This window comes from Odocoileus virginianus, chromosome 9, assembly GCF_023699985.2.
Source record: "Odocoileus virginianus isolate 20LAN1187 ecotype Illinois chromosome 9, Ovbor_1.2, whole genome shotgun sequence".
Lineage (NCBI taxonomy): Eukaryota > Metazoa > Chordata > Mammalia > Artiodactyla > Cervidae > Odocoileus > Odocoileus virginianus.
The window spans coordinates 13,143,424-13,157,999 of NC_069682.1; positions in this window are offsets into that span (position 1 = coordinate 13,143,424).

The window sequence follows — 14,576 nt, forward strand, 5'->3', positions numbered from 1 at the left end:
CATTTTAAGCCAATTCAGGTCTACTTTCAAAGAACTCTACACCATGTCATGAGGAGTGTGAGTACCTTATAATAACAAAATAATGAAAATTCTTCCCAGTTGTCTTTTGTATCATTACTGTCCCTCAGTTTACTATATAAATATAACATGCATTTTATATTTCTGGTGCTTGCTCTATTGCTTCAGTTTGTCTTTTTTGCTTTTTGTATGTCTTGTAGCTTTTTATTGATAGTTGGATGTGATGCACTGGGTAAAAGGAGCTGTTGTAAGTAGGCCTTCAGTAGTGTTGTGGTGAAGTGTGGATGGAGGGGAAGTGTCCTTTGGCTTATGATTAGGTCTCAGTCTGTTAGTGAACCAGTACCTCTGGACTGTGGACTTCTTTAGGGCTTCTCAGAGTTTTCTTTCCCCTCTTAGGTAGAACAGGATGACTAGAACGGGCCAGAGTTGACCGTCTCCTTTCTCCCACATGAAAGGCTAGAGGGGGCTGGGTTTGGGTGCTTCCCTTCCCCCAAGGCTCTTTAGGCTCCAGTTAGGCTCTGATTAACTAATTTCCCCTGACAGCAGGCCTTGTTGAGAAGGACACAGTCTACATTCCAAAGTTGTTCTTTTCTACCCACCCCCATAGAAGAATGAGGAAATTTTTGTCCAATATTTATTGTGAGAACCTGGTTAAGCTCCTAGAGGTAAATCTCATAGTATTTCTGGGGTGCCCCTATGACTGAGTCCTCCTGGATTATTTTTTAACTCCCAGACTTGTCCACACTAAACTTCCTGTAATTTTTCAATTACCATTAAGGTTTTCCTACACTGGCCTGGTCCCCACAGTAGTTTTTGCTTATTAAGCACTACTTGGTAAGCCACAATCACTTGTCTGTCTCTCTAATACTGGGAGCCATGGTTGGCCTGTGCTGTTCCCCATCTAATGGATTTAAGAAGAGGTGTTGATTTTTCAGTCAGTTCAGCTTTTTACTTGTTAGTGGGACACAATGGTGACTTTCAAGCTCCTTACTTGCAAAACTGGAAACTTGTAACTGGGCCATGTCTTTTTTTTGCTCCTTTCTTCTTCTAAGAATGCAGATATGATGTCTTGATCTTAAGTAGTTAATCAAGACCATGAAACAAAAACCGTATAGAAGATGGGGTGGAGATATAACAGAAAGAGACTTGGTTCCCAATACCATGGAGGCCATTCTAGCCTGCATTTTCTGGCTACAGACTTCTAGAACCTGAGAAAAAAACAAACTTTATTTGCATTCAGCTACTGTTTATCTTCAGGTTTTGCATCACTCAGAACTGAACCATATCTTAAATGTTACATCAATGAGGAAGAAAATCTATATTTCAAATCTTGATTTCTAGGAGATGTTGATGATATGAACATGATATATAAAGTTATCACAACTAGAATATGGCTTCAGGAGGAGAAAACAGACATCTTATTGTAATTTCTGAAGTCCTGGCAGGACTTTTGAGGATTTTATTACTGTTTAGTTTACAAGGAAAATAAAATTCCTGCTGATATCATGACAGGGGAAGTTGGAAAGACTTCTTTTGAAGCTGTCTTCCAGATGCAGAAAGTGTATCACTTCTCTGTTCATTAAGCAAGTTGTATTAACTTCCTAAAAGACCAGAAAATTAATACAGAGTGGAGAAAACTACCTCCCAGTGAAAAGACATTTAATTAATAGACATTTAAAAGTAACTTTCCTAGCTTTAGTTTTTCAATTTAGAGCTTTTCTGAGCTGCCATTACACTATCTTAACAAGAATGTACAGAAAATCAATAAACTCAAAAGTTCAATGTAGTGTAATATGATTGAACTTGAAAATATTGTGCAATATGGTATTATCATGAGTTAATCCTACCAGATTTTTTTCTAGTTACTAGAATCCCTTTTAATGCATCATAGTCCTCAGATAATGTATCTTTTAAAGTTAAGTCATTTCTCTGTACAGTGAGGAGTGATCCCTTGAGAGTCCTCTTTTTAAAAGCAAAATGAATGTCAGGTAAAGTTTCTAGATAACCCCTGAAAATTCAGAACTCATCCACAGTAAATTCTCAGTGTGCAAAATCAAGAATTAGTGAAAGCATAAAACAAAAATACAGTAGGCTTCTTTTCTGATTAGCAAACAGGTTACACAATGCTAGTGCAATTTTGAAGTATAGCAATGTGTACATTTCCCATTTCTTTGGGAAAAAAAAGAGATATGATCTTAAATTTGAGGTGAAGGGTATTTTTTTTAATTTCATGAATTTGGGAACTGTCAAATTTAACTGGCTTCCAATCATGTTCTGAATTTTAACTCATGAATGACTTCAAATAACTGGACATACAAATATTCTCAGTTCTAAGCCATTTTCTTTTAGCTTCTCATTATCAACACAACCCCCTTCCAAAATATTAGAAAAATTTTAACTACTGTATTTAAAATGCTCAACTCTATTTTTGCAAATTAGCCCAGTTGCTCATAGTCCATGGTGTTTCAAGTGTGTTCAGGGCTGCTCCATATTATGCCCATGGGTATAAGGTGGGCAGAGAACATGGAGTTTCCTAGACTCACCTAGTAGGATGAGTCAGGAACTAAATTAGCTGTTTTCCCCTTTTGGAACTGACAGCAGAGAAGCCAGGAGGGCAAAATACATAATGCATGGTGGACAGTTGCCTCAGGACACGGTCATCATTGGAGTCTTTAAGTCAGGCAAGCAGAAACATCTGGCAGCTGGGTTCTAGCAAAGAAAACCAGATTAAGTGTGCCTAATACAAAGTGTGCAGCTATTCAGAATCTTGTTCTTTGCTGGAAACATTCAGAAGCATGACTCACGTGTTTGAGGCTGGGTTAGTTTTCCAGGGCCTGGAAAGTGGAAAGAACAGGAGAGCCAAGACATAGGAGACAGGAGTTTTTAGGCAGCTATCAGGCAAGGGCTCTGCAACAAGAACAAGGCCCATTCCTCATTTGAACTCAAGTTGAAGAAATCTGCTCCAGAAACCCCAATATCACAGTTGAGGTTCACTTTGGCTGGAAAGCAGTGAAGAACATATATGGAAACTGAATAATGAGATATAGAAATAAATATAGATATTAGTGGATTTAAAAACAATATAAAGAAGGAAAAGGTAGAAAAAGAGAAGGAAGAGGGCAGAGTCAGAGGAGAGAAAACAGGTTAGAAGGAGAAATGTTGAATGATCTTTTATTCTGTGCAAGGAACTGTTGTAGGCATTTTACCTGTATTCATTCATTGAATCCCCACAGGCCCATTCTAGTGGATTGAGTGGTTGCCTCTGAAAAGACACATCAGGTCTTAATCCCCAGAACCTGTGAATGTTACCCTATTTGGGGGAAGAAAAAAGAAGGTTTTTGCAGATAAAATTAAGCATCTTACTATGAGGTCATCCTGGATGATCCAGTGGGCCCTATATCCAATGACTTGTGTCCTTTCAATAGACATACAGAGAAGGCCCGGTAGCAGTGGAGGCAGAGATTGGAGTGGAGTGATACAGACAGCCATCAAGGATGCCAGTTACCCCCAGAAGTTGAAGGTATTAAGGAACAGAAGTTCCCTTAGAATGTCTGGAGGAAGTGTGTCCCTTTTGACACCTGAATTTTGGACTTCTGGCCTTCAGCACTGTTAGCATAAATTTCTGTTGTTTGATGCCACCCAAGTCTACAGTGATTTCTTATGGAAGTCGTGGGAAAGCCAATACACCCATGAAGTAGATGCCATCATTATTCACATTCTACAGATGAGGAAGCTAAGCCTCAGGAAGGTTGAGAGAGACATACAAGGTTGTCTTGTTATCAGTGGCAGGGCAAGGATTGGAATCCAAGCCATCTACCTTCATAGTCCACACCCTCACCCCTACATAACATCATTGATTCAGTTGCTTAGTATATAATTATATACGTATCAGGAGGCTGAAGTTGCTCTCCAGAAAGCTCAGATAACAGTGCAGGCTGCAACTTTTAAGTTACCAATGACTTTAGCTGTGTGTACTAGGGAGGTAGGAGATGAGAAAATGTAGGAGTGAACCCAACAACTCCAATAATTTAACATCTCTTGCAATGTGGGAGACCTGGACTCAATCCCTGAGTGGGGAAGATCCCCTGAAGAAGGGAATGGCAACCCACTCCAGTATTCTTATCTGGAGAATTCCATGGACAGAGGAGCCTGGTGGGCTATAGTCCGTGGGATTGCAAAGAGTGGGACATGACTGAGCGGCTAACACTTTTAAAAAAGGAGCTCTTATATTATCTGATTTGGCTAACATATTCCACAAAGATTATACCAGTAAGCATGATTTTAGGAATGTAATATAAGTTAGAAAATGATTTAAAAAATCTATGAGAAAGTTTTTAAAATACCATAAAAATAATGTAGTTACAGAGATTTATCATTTCCTTTGTCAAAAATATAGTGTGTCTGAGCATCACTGAATTGACTCAGGAAGGGATGAAAATAATGTGTTATTTCATTTCCAAAATAGAAGTCAAATTTAGAAATGTGACATTTCAGTACAATCTGGACTTGTATTTATGTGACACTAAGAGCACAGACTTCTAACTGTGTATCCAGTATTCAGGTGCTGTGGACAAAAGTGTGGAGTGAGGTCATGAAATTCACATGTAACTTAGACTTTTTCCAGGGGTTCCCTCGCACCTTGAGATGTTTATTCCTCCTGTAATCTCTCCCCCAACATGTCCTGGGCCATCTAACTTAACCCCTAATCTCTTGAAATTCTGAGGGATCGGGAGTGGTTCCTGGTAAACACTTAACAATCAGACTTTCCTCAAAAATGTCCAGATTATAACATTTGCCAGTGTCCATGATGTCCACATTCAGACCAGCTGTGGACACTGCAAAGGAGCTGTATTGTCCAGCTTCAGTGATACATTTGAGTGTTAGCAAGGTCTGTCTAGTCAAGGCTATGGTTTTTCCAGTGGTCATGTATGGATGTGAGAGTTGGACTGTGAAGAAAGCTGAGCACTGAAGAATTGATGCTTTTGAACTATGGTGTTGGAGAAGACTCTTGAGAGTCCCTTGGACTGCAAGGAGACCCAACCAGTCCATCCTAAAGGAACTCAGTCCCGAGTGTTCATTGGAAGGACTGATGTTGAAGCTGAAACTCTGATCCTTTGGCCTGATGCGAAGAGCTGACTCATTGGAAAAGACCCTGATGTTGGGAAAGATTGAAGGCAGGAGGAGAAGGGGACGACAGAGGATGAGATGGTTAGATGCATCACTGACTCAATGGGTATGAGTTTGGATAAGCTCCGGGAGTTGGTGATGGACAGGGAGACCTGGCGTGCTGAGGTTCATAGAGTAGCAAAGAGTCGGACATGACTGAGCGACTGAACTGAACTGAACTGAATGTGAATGGCAACCCCAGGCATGGTGCCATTCATCATATTAAAATATTATAAAATCAAAAATTAGCATCATGTGTCATTTCTGTTGCCCTTACTGTTATATATAACTGTGTCTCTGTGCATAAATGATAACAGTATCTCTGCTATCAGAGAGCATAAGTCTAGAGCAATTCTACACTAAATTAAAGTAGCTGATCACTTATATTTCAGCCCAAATTCTTGTTTTCCATGATATAATTTCAACTATACTCATCTTGTATCACTGAGTGCAAATGAGTGCATGTTGTCTTGTCCAAATCTTTTTTTGACCTTGTGGACCATAGTCTGCCAGTCTTGTATGTCCAGGGAATTTTCCAGGCAACAATACTGGAATGGGTTGGCGTTTCCTACTCCAGGGAAGCTTCCTGACCCAGGGATCAAACACTCGTCTCTTGTGTCTCCTGTAATGGCAAGCAGATTCTTTACTGGGTCACCTGAAAAGCCCACATGTCATTGAAATAGCACCAATTTTTTATAAAAATAAATTAGTAATTCTTAAGATGTGCGTGTACATTTCTGTAATCACAAAGACTATTACAGAATATAAGCATACTTCCAACTTCTGTGAAAATAATCCTGTCTTATTGTATTTCATATAACAGAAGAACATGCTGTATTAGACATGGCATAATAGGCATATTAGCTTGCAATCCATTTCAGGTAAAATTTCTATTTTACCAAGCTTGGTTGGATATCAAAATTGCTACAGGGTAGTCAAACATCATCAAAATAAGAGTTTATTTCTAATGCACACACAGGGGAGACTCTATTGTTTATTGAGTCTTTTCTTATTTGTTTATATAAAGCAGATGTTTAATGCACATTCTTTTTACAAACATAACACCTCTCTACCTCTCTTTGGCTTTTTATGCAAAGAGGAGCATATTGTGGACCTAAAAACTATGTGTCCTAAGAGTAAAAAAATCTTTGTGCCTGTGTGGATTTAATTTTCTCACTTGTATTTGAGTGAGGGATGAGAGAGTCTTGAGATTTAATATTATCTAAAATGTGCTCTTGGTACATGTTCTTTTATAATGAGCCCATTATTTGAATTCATTCTTATAAAGCAGGCTTTTCATATTTGACCCTAGGTTGTGAGCTTTTTGAGGGCAGGAATACATACTATTTCCCTTTGTATCCAAGCAGATCTAGACATTTAATAGATGTTCTTAAATGTTTGCTGAATAAGCAGGATTGCAATGAGTCTGACCTTGTTCCAAATGTCAAAGCTATTTAGTAGAAAGCTGAAATATCTGATAGGGCTATAAGGTCAAAATCAAAAGAACATTGGTAGAGGCAGGAAGAATAAGGGAATGTAGCAGTGGGCTTTGGACCGAAAATCTCGAAACCAAAGTGGCGCCAAGTGGAACAGGTATTAGAAGATGCAACTCCCAGTTAGAGAAGTCATGTGTACCAGGAGGAGGCCATAAGAGGCGCTGAGGAGACTTCTCCCTACCAGTTTCTTGAAGATTTCACCTTACTTTAGGGCTGGCTTCTCTGTAATTCTGTTTCTCCACAGACCTGCTGGTCACATTGTTATGTGCTCTGAGAATTTTACCCTTAGTCTTGTGGATCCCCAGGTCTCTTCCTCCCTCATTTATGTCCTCTTACTCATATTTTCCTGTCTTATAACATCCTAAGACCACAGACTCTCATGCAAATGATTAGTTAAGTGAAAATGGAAGTATCAATGTGATCACTAGCCTGTGAAACAACAGATTCTCTTCCCATAGCTAGTATTTTATTCAAAAGAAAAGATGGAGGGAGGAAGGAAAGAGGGAAATAAAGAAAAGAAATATGCTTATTTCCTCCTACTAAACAATAGTTTGGGTAAAAAATGTAGATGTAAAGAATTTTTAATGTCTTATAGTGAGAACACTTATAAGTTTATATACAGAAATGATGTAGGAAAAAAAACCCTTCAGCTTGTTTTCTGCTTAATGACCAGAGATTTGTAAACACATTAATTAAACAGAATTTTCATTGTATCATATGACACATGTCACCTCTTTATAAGTCTGATATTATTGATTTTCCTTCAGACACAATTTTATTTTAAAATTCAGTAGCATTTAAATTGTCAAGTCTAAATAAATTATCATGCATTCTTAAAAACAAGGGCAATTAAGCATAGCATTTTTAAATTTCCAAATACATTGCCCACCTTAAATGTTAGCAAACGTATTTTATATCTTCAATTGCATAGTGCTGAATTTTTAAATTGTAATTATTATTGATTATGGGGTATATTCAGTCATTTTTAATCATGAAACTGAAATGATAGATCATGTCAATTCTCTTGAAACTTCAAGTAAATATCACTTTTCATCCATGTTATTTAATTCATTCAATAAGCATATATTGAAGGGTAAGTTCCTGGCAGTGAGCTCAGCATGAGAGTTACAGAGATGAATGATGTGGTTCCTGCCTGGGATGAACCTACAGTCTAATGAGGAAAACAAACAAGCGAAAGACAGAGCTCATGGCCTGGAGGAGTCACGGAACATTTCCTGGGAAGAGATGATGTTGGAATGACCTCTTGCATGTGTAGAGGGGAGCAGTAGTGGCTCAAGCCCAGTGGCTAAGCTGTCATGAAGAATCTTGCGCATTCTGTTGTGAAGTTATAACCATTGGTCATGTTTCAAGAGAGAATTACTGGTTTACGCTTGCTCTTTAGAAAGATAACCATGGTGCCATGATAAGAGTATGGATTTGAGATGAGCAAACACAAAGTCAAGTTTTGTGTCATCTGAGTGAAAATCATGGGTTTCTAAATCAACTTAGCATTGCCTGTGCATTGCTTTATTTCAGACAGTAGGAGCTTTACAAGTTCAAGTGCAAAGTTATTGTATATTCTGAATGAAATGCTGTATCTATTTACAGGATATTAACTACAACTGTATTCTGTGTTTAGAGTGTGTTTCCCTCTAGTTCATCCTACATGTAATCTCAGATCAACACAGGCTGCTTAATTAGCAGCTAGCTCAACTAGTAGAATTACTTTGCAATCCATTTTGATAGTTGTAACACTGTAACAAAATTTCCTACGACTGGCCCATAGAAATAACTGATAGTATCTGTCTCAACTTTTTACCCAATGCAAAAATTAATTGGCAAATGGCCATTCAACTTTCAGCTGACCACAGTGATGGGGACGTCACTATCTGATGAGGTTTTATGGTTTGACAGCTCAATGTTCCAGACTGTCATACAGCATTTAAATACTCAAAATTCAGAAGATGTCTTGGCCATTAGCTCTTATAGCAAAGATAAAATAATCGGTAATGTTAAAGTGACAATAATTTATATTAACTTAGGATACTTGCAGGAAATGCATATTCAATCTCTGGGTTGGGAATATGCCCTGGAGAAGAAAATGCCAACCCACTCCAGGATTCTTGCCTGGGAAATCCCATGGACAGAGAAGCCTGGCAGGCTACAGTCCATGGGGTTGGAAAGAGTTGGACAAGAATGAGCACACACGCACACACAGTGCCCTTTCCATGTAGAGCAAATTTTACAAGAGAGAACATAAGCTATATAAACAAAGGTTATCCTGTTTTTCTCATTGAGAATGAAAAGACCTCAATTATTGCCCCCAAGTATTAAAACCAATGACCACTGCTCTCTCTACCATATTTCAAGGGTATGTGCTTAAATCTCAATACTTCCAGCCTTTAACTGCTTATGTCTTTGTCCCTAAACATTCAAATGTTCAGTTCAGTTCAGTCACTCAGTCATGTCTAACTCTGCTACCCATGGACTGCAGCATGCCAGGCTTCTCTGTCCATCACCAACTCCCAGAGCTTGCTCAGACTCATGTTTATCGAGTTGGTGATGCCATCCTCTGGTGATGCCAACCGTCTCATCCTCTGTCATCCCCTTCTCCTCCTGCCTTCAATCTTTCCCAGCATCAGTCTTTTCCCAATGAGTCAGTTCTTCATATCAGGTTCAGCTTCAGCATCAGTCCTTCCGGTGAATATTCAGGACAGATTTCCTTTAGGATTGACTGGTTTGATCTCTTTGCTGTTCAAGGGACTGGACTCTCAAAAGTCTTCTCCAACACCACAGTTGAAAAGTATCAATTCTTCAACTCTCAGCTTTCTTTATGGTCCAACTCTCACATCCATACATCACTACTGGAAAAACCATACGTTTGACTAGATGGACCTTTGTCAACAAAGTAATGTCATTGCTTTTTAACATGCTTTCTGGGTCATAGCTTTTCTTCCAAGGAGCAAGCATCTTTTAATTTCATGGCTGCAATCACCATCTGCAGTGATTTTGGAGCCCGAGAAAATAAAGTCTGTCATTGTTTCCATTTTTCCCAATCTGTTTGCCATCAATTGATGGGACCAGATGCCATGATCTTCATTTTTCGAATGTTGAGTTTTAAGCCAACTTTTTCACTCTTCTCTTTTACTCTCATCAAGAGGCTCTTTAGTTCCTCTTTGCTTTCTGCCATAAGGGTGGTGTCATCTGCATATCTGAGGTTATTGATATTCCTCCCAGCAATCTTGATTCCAGATTGTGCTTCATCCAGTCCAGCATTTTGCATGATGTACTCTGCATATAAGTTGAATAAGCAAGGTAACAATATATAGCCTTGATGTACTCCTTTCCAAATTTGGACCAGTCTGTTGTTCTATGTCTGTTTCTAACTCATGCTTCTTGACCTGCATTCAGATTTCTTAGGAGTCAATAACTCAGATGTTATTTGCCACTATTATTCATGATAAACTGAATTGCCTCACCCCTAAATCTTTGTTCCCAGTTTGGTGGCATGATCCCTTTCGGATTGCTCTTTTTCAGTATTCAAATTTGCCATCCTTGGCATTATAATGTATTCTAGTTTTAATTGACTCAACTCCTGGTTCTACATGAGAGACGTAGGCCTTTTTCTGACCACACTTGTAAGCAGCCTATTACTGACTTTACAAACAGAGAAAATCCTTCATCCAGCAAGGATATTTATAGCAACACAAGGAGAAGGACAGACAAGGTACATCAGCTGACTAGCCTCATGGACCATGAGTAAAGATGAGTGGTGATAGAGAGCCAGTCTCACTGTTTTCATTTAAATTTGCCCCCTTTCTCCTTAAATGAGCCAACTTTAGATTAGAATTATGTAGAAGAAAAAGCAGTATGTGTGGAATATGATGTGTGCTTCTCATGCTAATTCCATGCCCTTCATCTTTCTTAGCTGGAACTTCAGTTTCAGAAATAGAGATCAAGCATGCTGCACCTTGCAACATGTCCCACTGAGGCATGGGTGGCCCTGGAGCAGGTGGGTGTCTCGGGAGATCATTATCTGGCTAGAAGTAGGTGAAGAAGAATGTCTGTGGCAGAGATCTAAGGAACTCACAGAATTCAAAGCAAAGTGTTTGGATCTCTATTCAAAAAATTTTGACAAATGCCGCAAGGTGCAGAGGCGAGAATTACAGAGATACCATTTCTCAGCTTCTCCTTCTCCCCTGCGGAGCTCCCATTGATTTCACAGACACACCAGGCTTGGATCAGCTCTGTGGGGCCTAGACCCAGGCAAGGAATGGACCAAAGACAGGAAGAAAGAAAGGCTGAATAGGGGAAAAGGAAAGTTCTGTGGATGAATATTAGTACAAAAGAGTACCCTTTTCTTCTGACCCACATGAATGCTCATTCAGCTGACATAAGCCTCCATCATGTATTTATAAAATATGTTTCTAATGGAAGCTAAATTATATATAAGATTCAGGTACACATGATTATGTACCATACAAAGAATAGATAAAATAGAAATGTTCTTTTTTCAGAAAAGAAACCTGAGAGAAACTTGGATAGCAGAAGTAAGTTACTAGAGAATGCCACCATAAATCCTAGTTGTTGTTTTTTTTTCTTACCAATTAATCATTGATCATTGTTTTTCATCAGAGAGACCATCGTGAGAGATACTATTTTATTCAAATCAATTTAGAGACTGAGCAATGAAAGTTCAGAGACTGAGAGATTTTTCTGGGGAAAAGGTATTCATATGAAGATTTTAGAAAATAGTTAATGTCTATTTCTTCTGTAGGTCTTGAATTTTAATATTTTACATTTAGGCTTTTTACCCATGTGGCATTTATGGTTGTGAATGCTGTGGTATGATAATCTATTTTAAAGTGTTTTAAAGTAACTTTATGTAGGTGACTATCCCAGACCTTTTATGAAATGACTCCGTTTTCCCAGTAATGCACAGTAGTACCTGTAGCTTATTAAGTTCCTATGTAAGCTCAGGTCCATTTTCTCATCAGGTGTCATTTGGCTGTTTGCCCATGCCTACGTGCACACCCAACTATCTTAATTGCTATGGCATTAAAAAAAATGTTGTTACATGATAGTAGAACACACCCACTCACACACCTCTCTCTTCAAAATTGGTTGGTATTTGTTTTGTCAAGTAAATTTAAAATCAGATGGTCAAATTCCACTAAAACTCAATAAGGATTTTACCTTAAATTACATTTAAACTATAGACTAATTTAGAGTGAGCTTACATCTACACAGTATTTAGTTTTCCTCCCTGTTACTATGGGCTTCCCTGGTGGCTCAGATGGTGGAGAATCCCCCTGCAATGCGGGAGACCTTGCTCCAGGCCCTGGGTTGGGAAGACCCCTGGACAAGGGAAGCGCTCCCCACTCCGGTATGCTGGCCTGGAGAATTCCATGGGCAGAGGAGCCTGGGAGCCTACAGTCCATGGGGTCCCAAAGAGTTGGACCCAACTGGGTGACTTTCACTTTCACCTGTTAATACAGACTCAGAAGAGAATTTTCATAGATTCCAGACAACATATCTACTCACTACTGATGTCTGCTCTTTGTGCTGCTGTCAATGAGCTGTCCATGTTCCCATCTGAAATCAATCCTGATGGTTTTTCACTCTTTTTATCTCATCAAGCACATCCCTCTAGTAATTCTGTCCTTTTTCCTTACATCCCTACCAGATTATTCCCTCCAGTGTATAAATAGCGATGCTATTTCCTCTATCTTAAACAAGTATCTTCTCTTGACCTCATTTCTCTCTTCACTTACCCTTTATTCCTACACCACAAAATTATTCAAAAGCACTTTTTATCTCAATTCCTCTCCTTCTAAACTCCCTTAAATGCCTTTGAATCAAGATTTCTTCTTGTTGTTGTTGTTTGGTCACTAAGTCGTGTCTGACTCTCTTGTGACCCCTTGAACTGTAGCCCGCCAGGCTCCTCTGTCTGCTGGATTTCCCAGGCAAGAATACTGGAATGTGTTGCCATTCCCTTCTCCAAAGGATCTTCCTGACCCAGAGATCCAACCCACCTCTCCAGCATTGGCAGATGGATTCTTTACCTTCTGAGCTACCAGGGAAGCTCCAAGATTTCTTACCAATCCACTAAATCTGCTCTTATCTGCATAACCAATGATATACTCAATGCTATATCCAATTGGAGCTCTGTTTTTCTAGGAAACAGTCCAATTCACCTGATTTTCAAATTTATTGGCAAATAATTATGTATCATGTAATCTTATAATCTTTTCAGTGTTTCTAATATCAGTAGAGAAAGCTGTCATCTTTTATTTCCACCTTGTCCCTTCTGTTTTTTCCCACAAATAATTAGTATTTTTTGTTGTTGATTTCTTTTATCAGTTTTGCTGATTTCTTTTATCCGTTTCTACCCTTGCTTCAATATTTTTGTCTAAAATTTCTTTGGACTAATTTTTCTATTCTTTTCCTACATTCTTGAGTTTGAAACTTAGATCTTTTTTCATCTTTCTCTTTTTTTTCTAATGAAAATATTTATGCTTCTAAAACCTTTACATGTGGCATTTTATCACTGTTAATTTAAAAATATTTTCTAATTTTCAGTGTTATTTTTTATGACTCATGATTTACTTAGACATGTCTTGCAATTTCCAAACATAATTTTTGTTACTCTTTAGAACTCAATTGCATGGAGATCAGAAAATATGCTCTATCTTATTTAATTCCTTTAAATTTGTTGAGACTTGGTTTGTAACCCAGCATATGATCAGATCCCTTACATCTTTTGTGTGAACTTGAAAGAAATGTATTAATATATTCTGCAGTTTTTATGTACAGAACTCCATGTAGTCATAGATCAGGTTTGACAATTATGATATTCACATTTTCTGTATTCTTGCTTATTTTTGTCTACTTGTTCTGTCAATTACTGAGAGTTGTATTAAAATTTCCAATTGTGTCTGTGAATTTACCTTTTTATCCTTGTAGCCCTGCCTTATTTTTTTTCACATATTTAGAGTCTGTGTATTAGAGGCTTATAAATTTAAAATTATAGTTTTCTGGTAAATTAGGCTTTTTACCATTATGAACTAATCCTTTTATGCCTAATAATGCCTTTGCCTAAAACTAGCTTCTTTTCAGAAGAATTAATCTAGTATGTCTTTCTCTAACCTTTTAATTCAACCTTTTTGTGTATTTTAGATATGTCTCTGGTAAGGCATATGTAGTCAGATTTTATTTATTGCTGTTTTGTTTTTCAGCCTAATGAATCTTTGGTTTTCTTAAATTAAAGAAAGAATTATTTCTTAATTAAAGCACTCAATCCTTTGCCATTTAGTATATTAATGATATTTTTGGATTTGTGCTTAGTTTTCTTTTCCCACCTGTTCAGTATTTGCTCTTTAATTCTCCTTTTCTGCTTTCTTTTTAAGAGCATTTTTTTTTCTCTTTTTCCTGTTTATTAATGCCTACTAGATTGGAATTTTACACTTTGTTTTTAAGGAACTTACTCTTTCAGTTGGTTTAGTGTTATAGATGACTGTAAACTACAGATGTTATAGGTCACTCAGATGACCTCAGTGACTTATGCCTTTGGGTAACCCTCTCCCCTTCAGGGTGAGTAGAACTTATGACAATCATGGGGCATCATTCACATGACTATAGTACTTAATATGGCAAAAGAGAGTTTGCAGATGTCATGAGAGTCTTAGTCATTTGGCGTTGAGTGGCTCAGAGGGTAGATTATCACAAAGGGAAGGGAGATGCTGATGTAATGAGGTGAGCCCTTAAGAGGACAGAAGCAGTAACACAGAAAAGAACACATGTTAATAGGAAGAGGGTTTAAAAGGCAGATCACTGGCGGATTCACAGCATCAACAGTGAAAATCAGCAGTTAGTGGAGTCCTGTCTTCAGTGGCC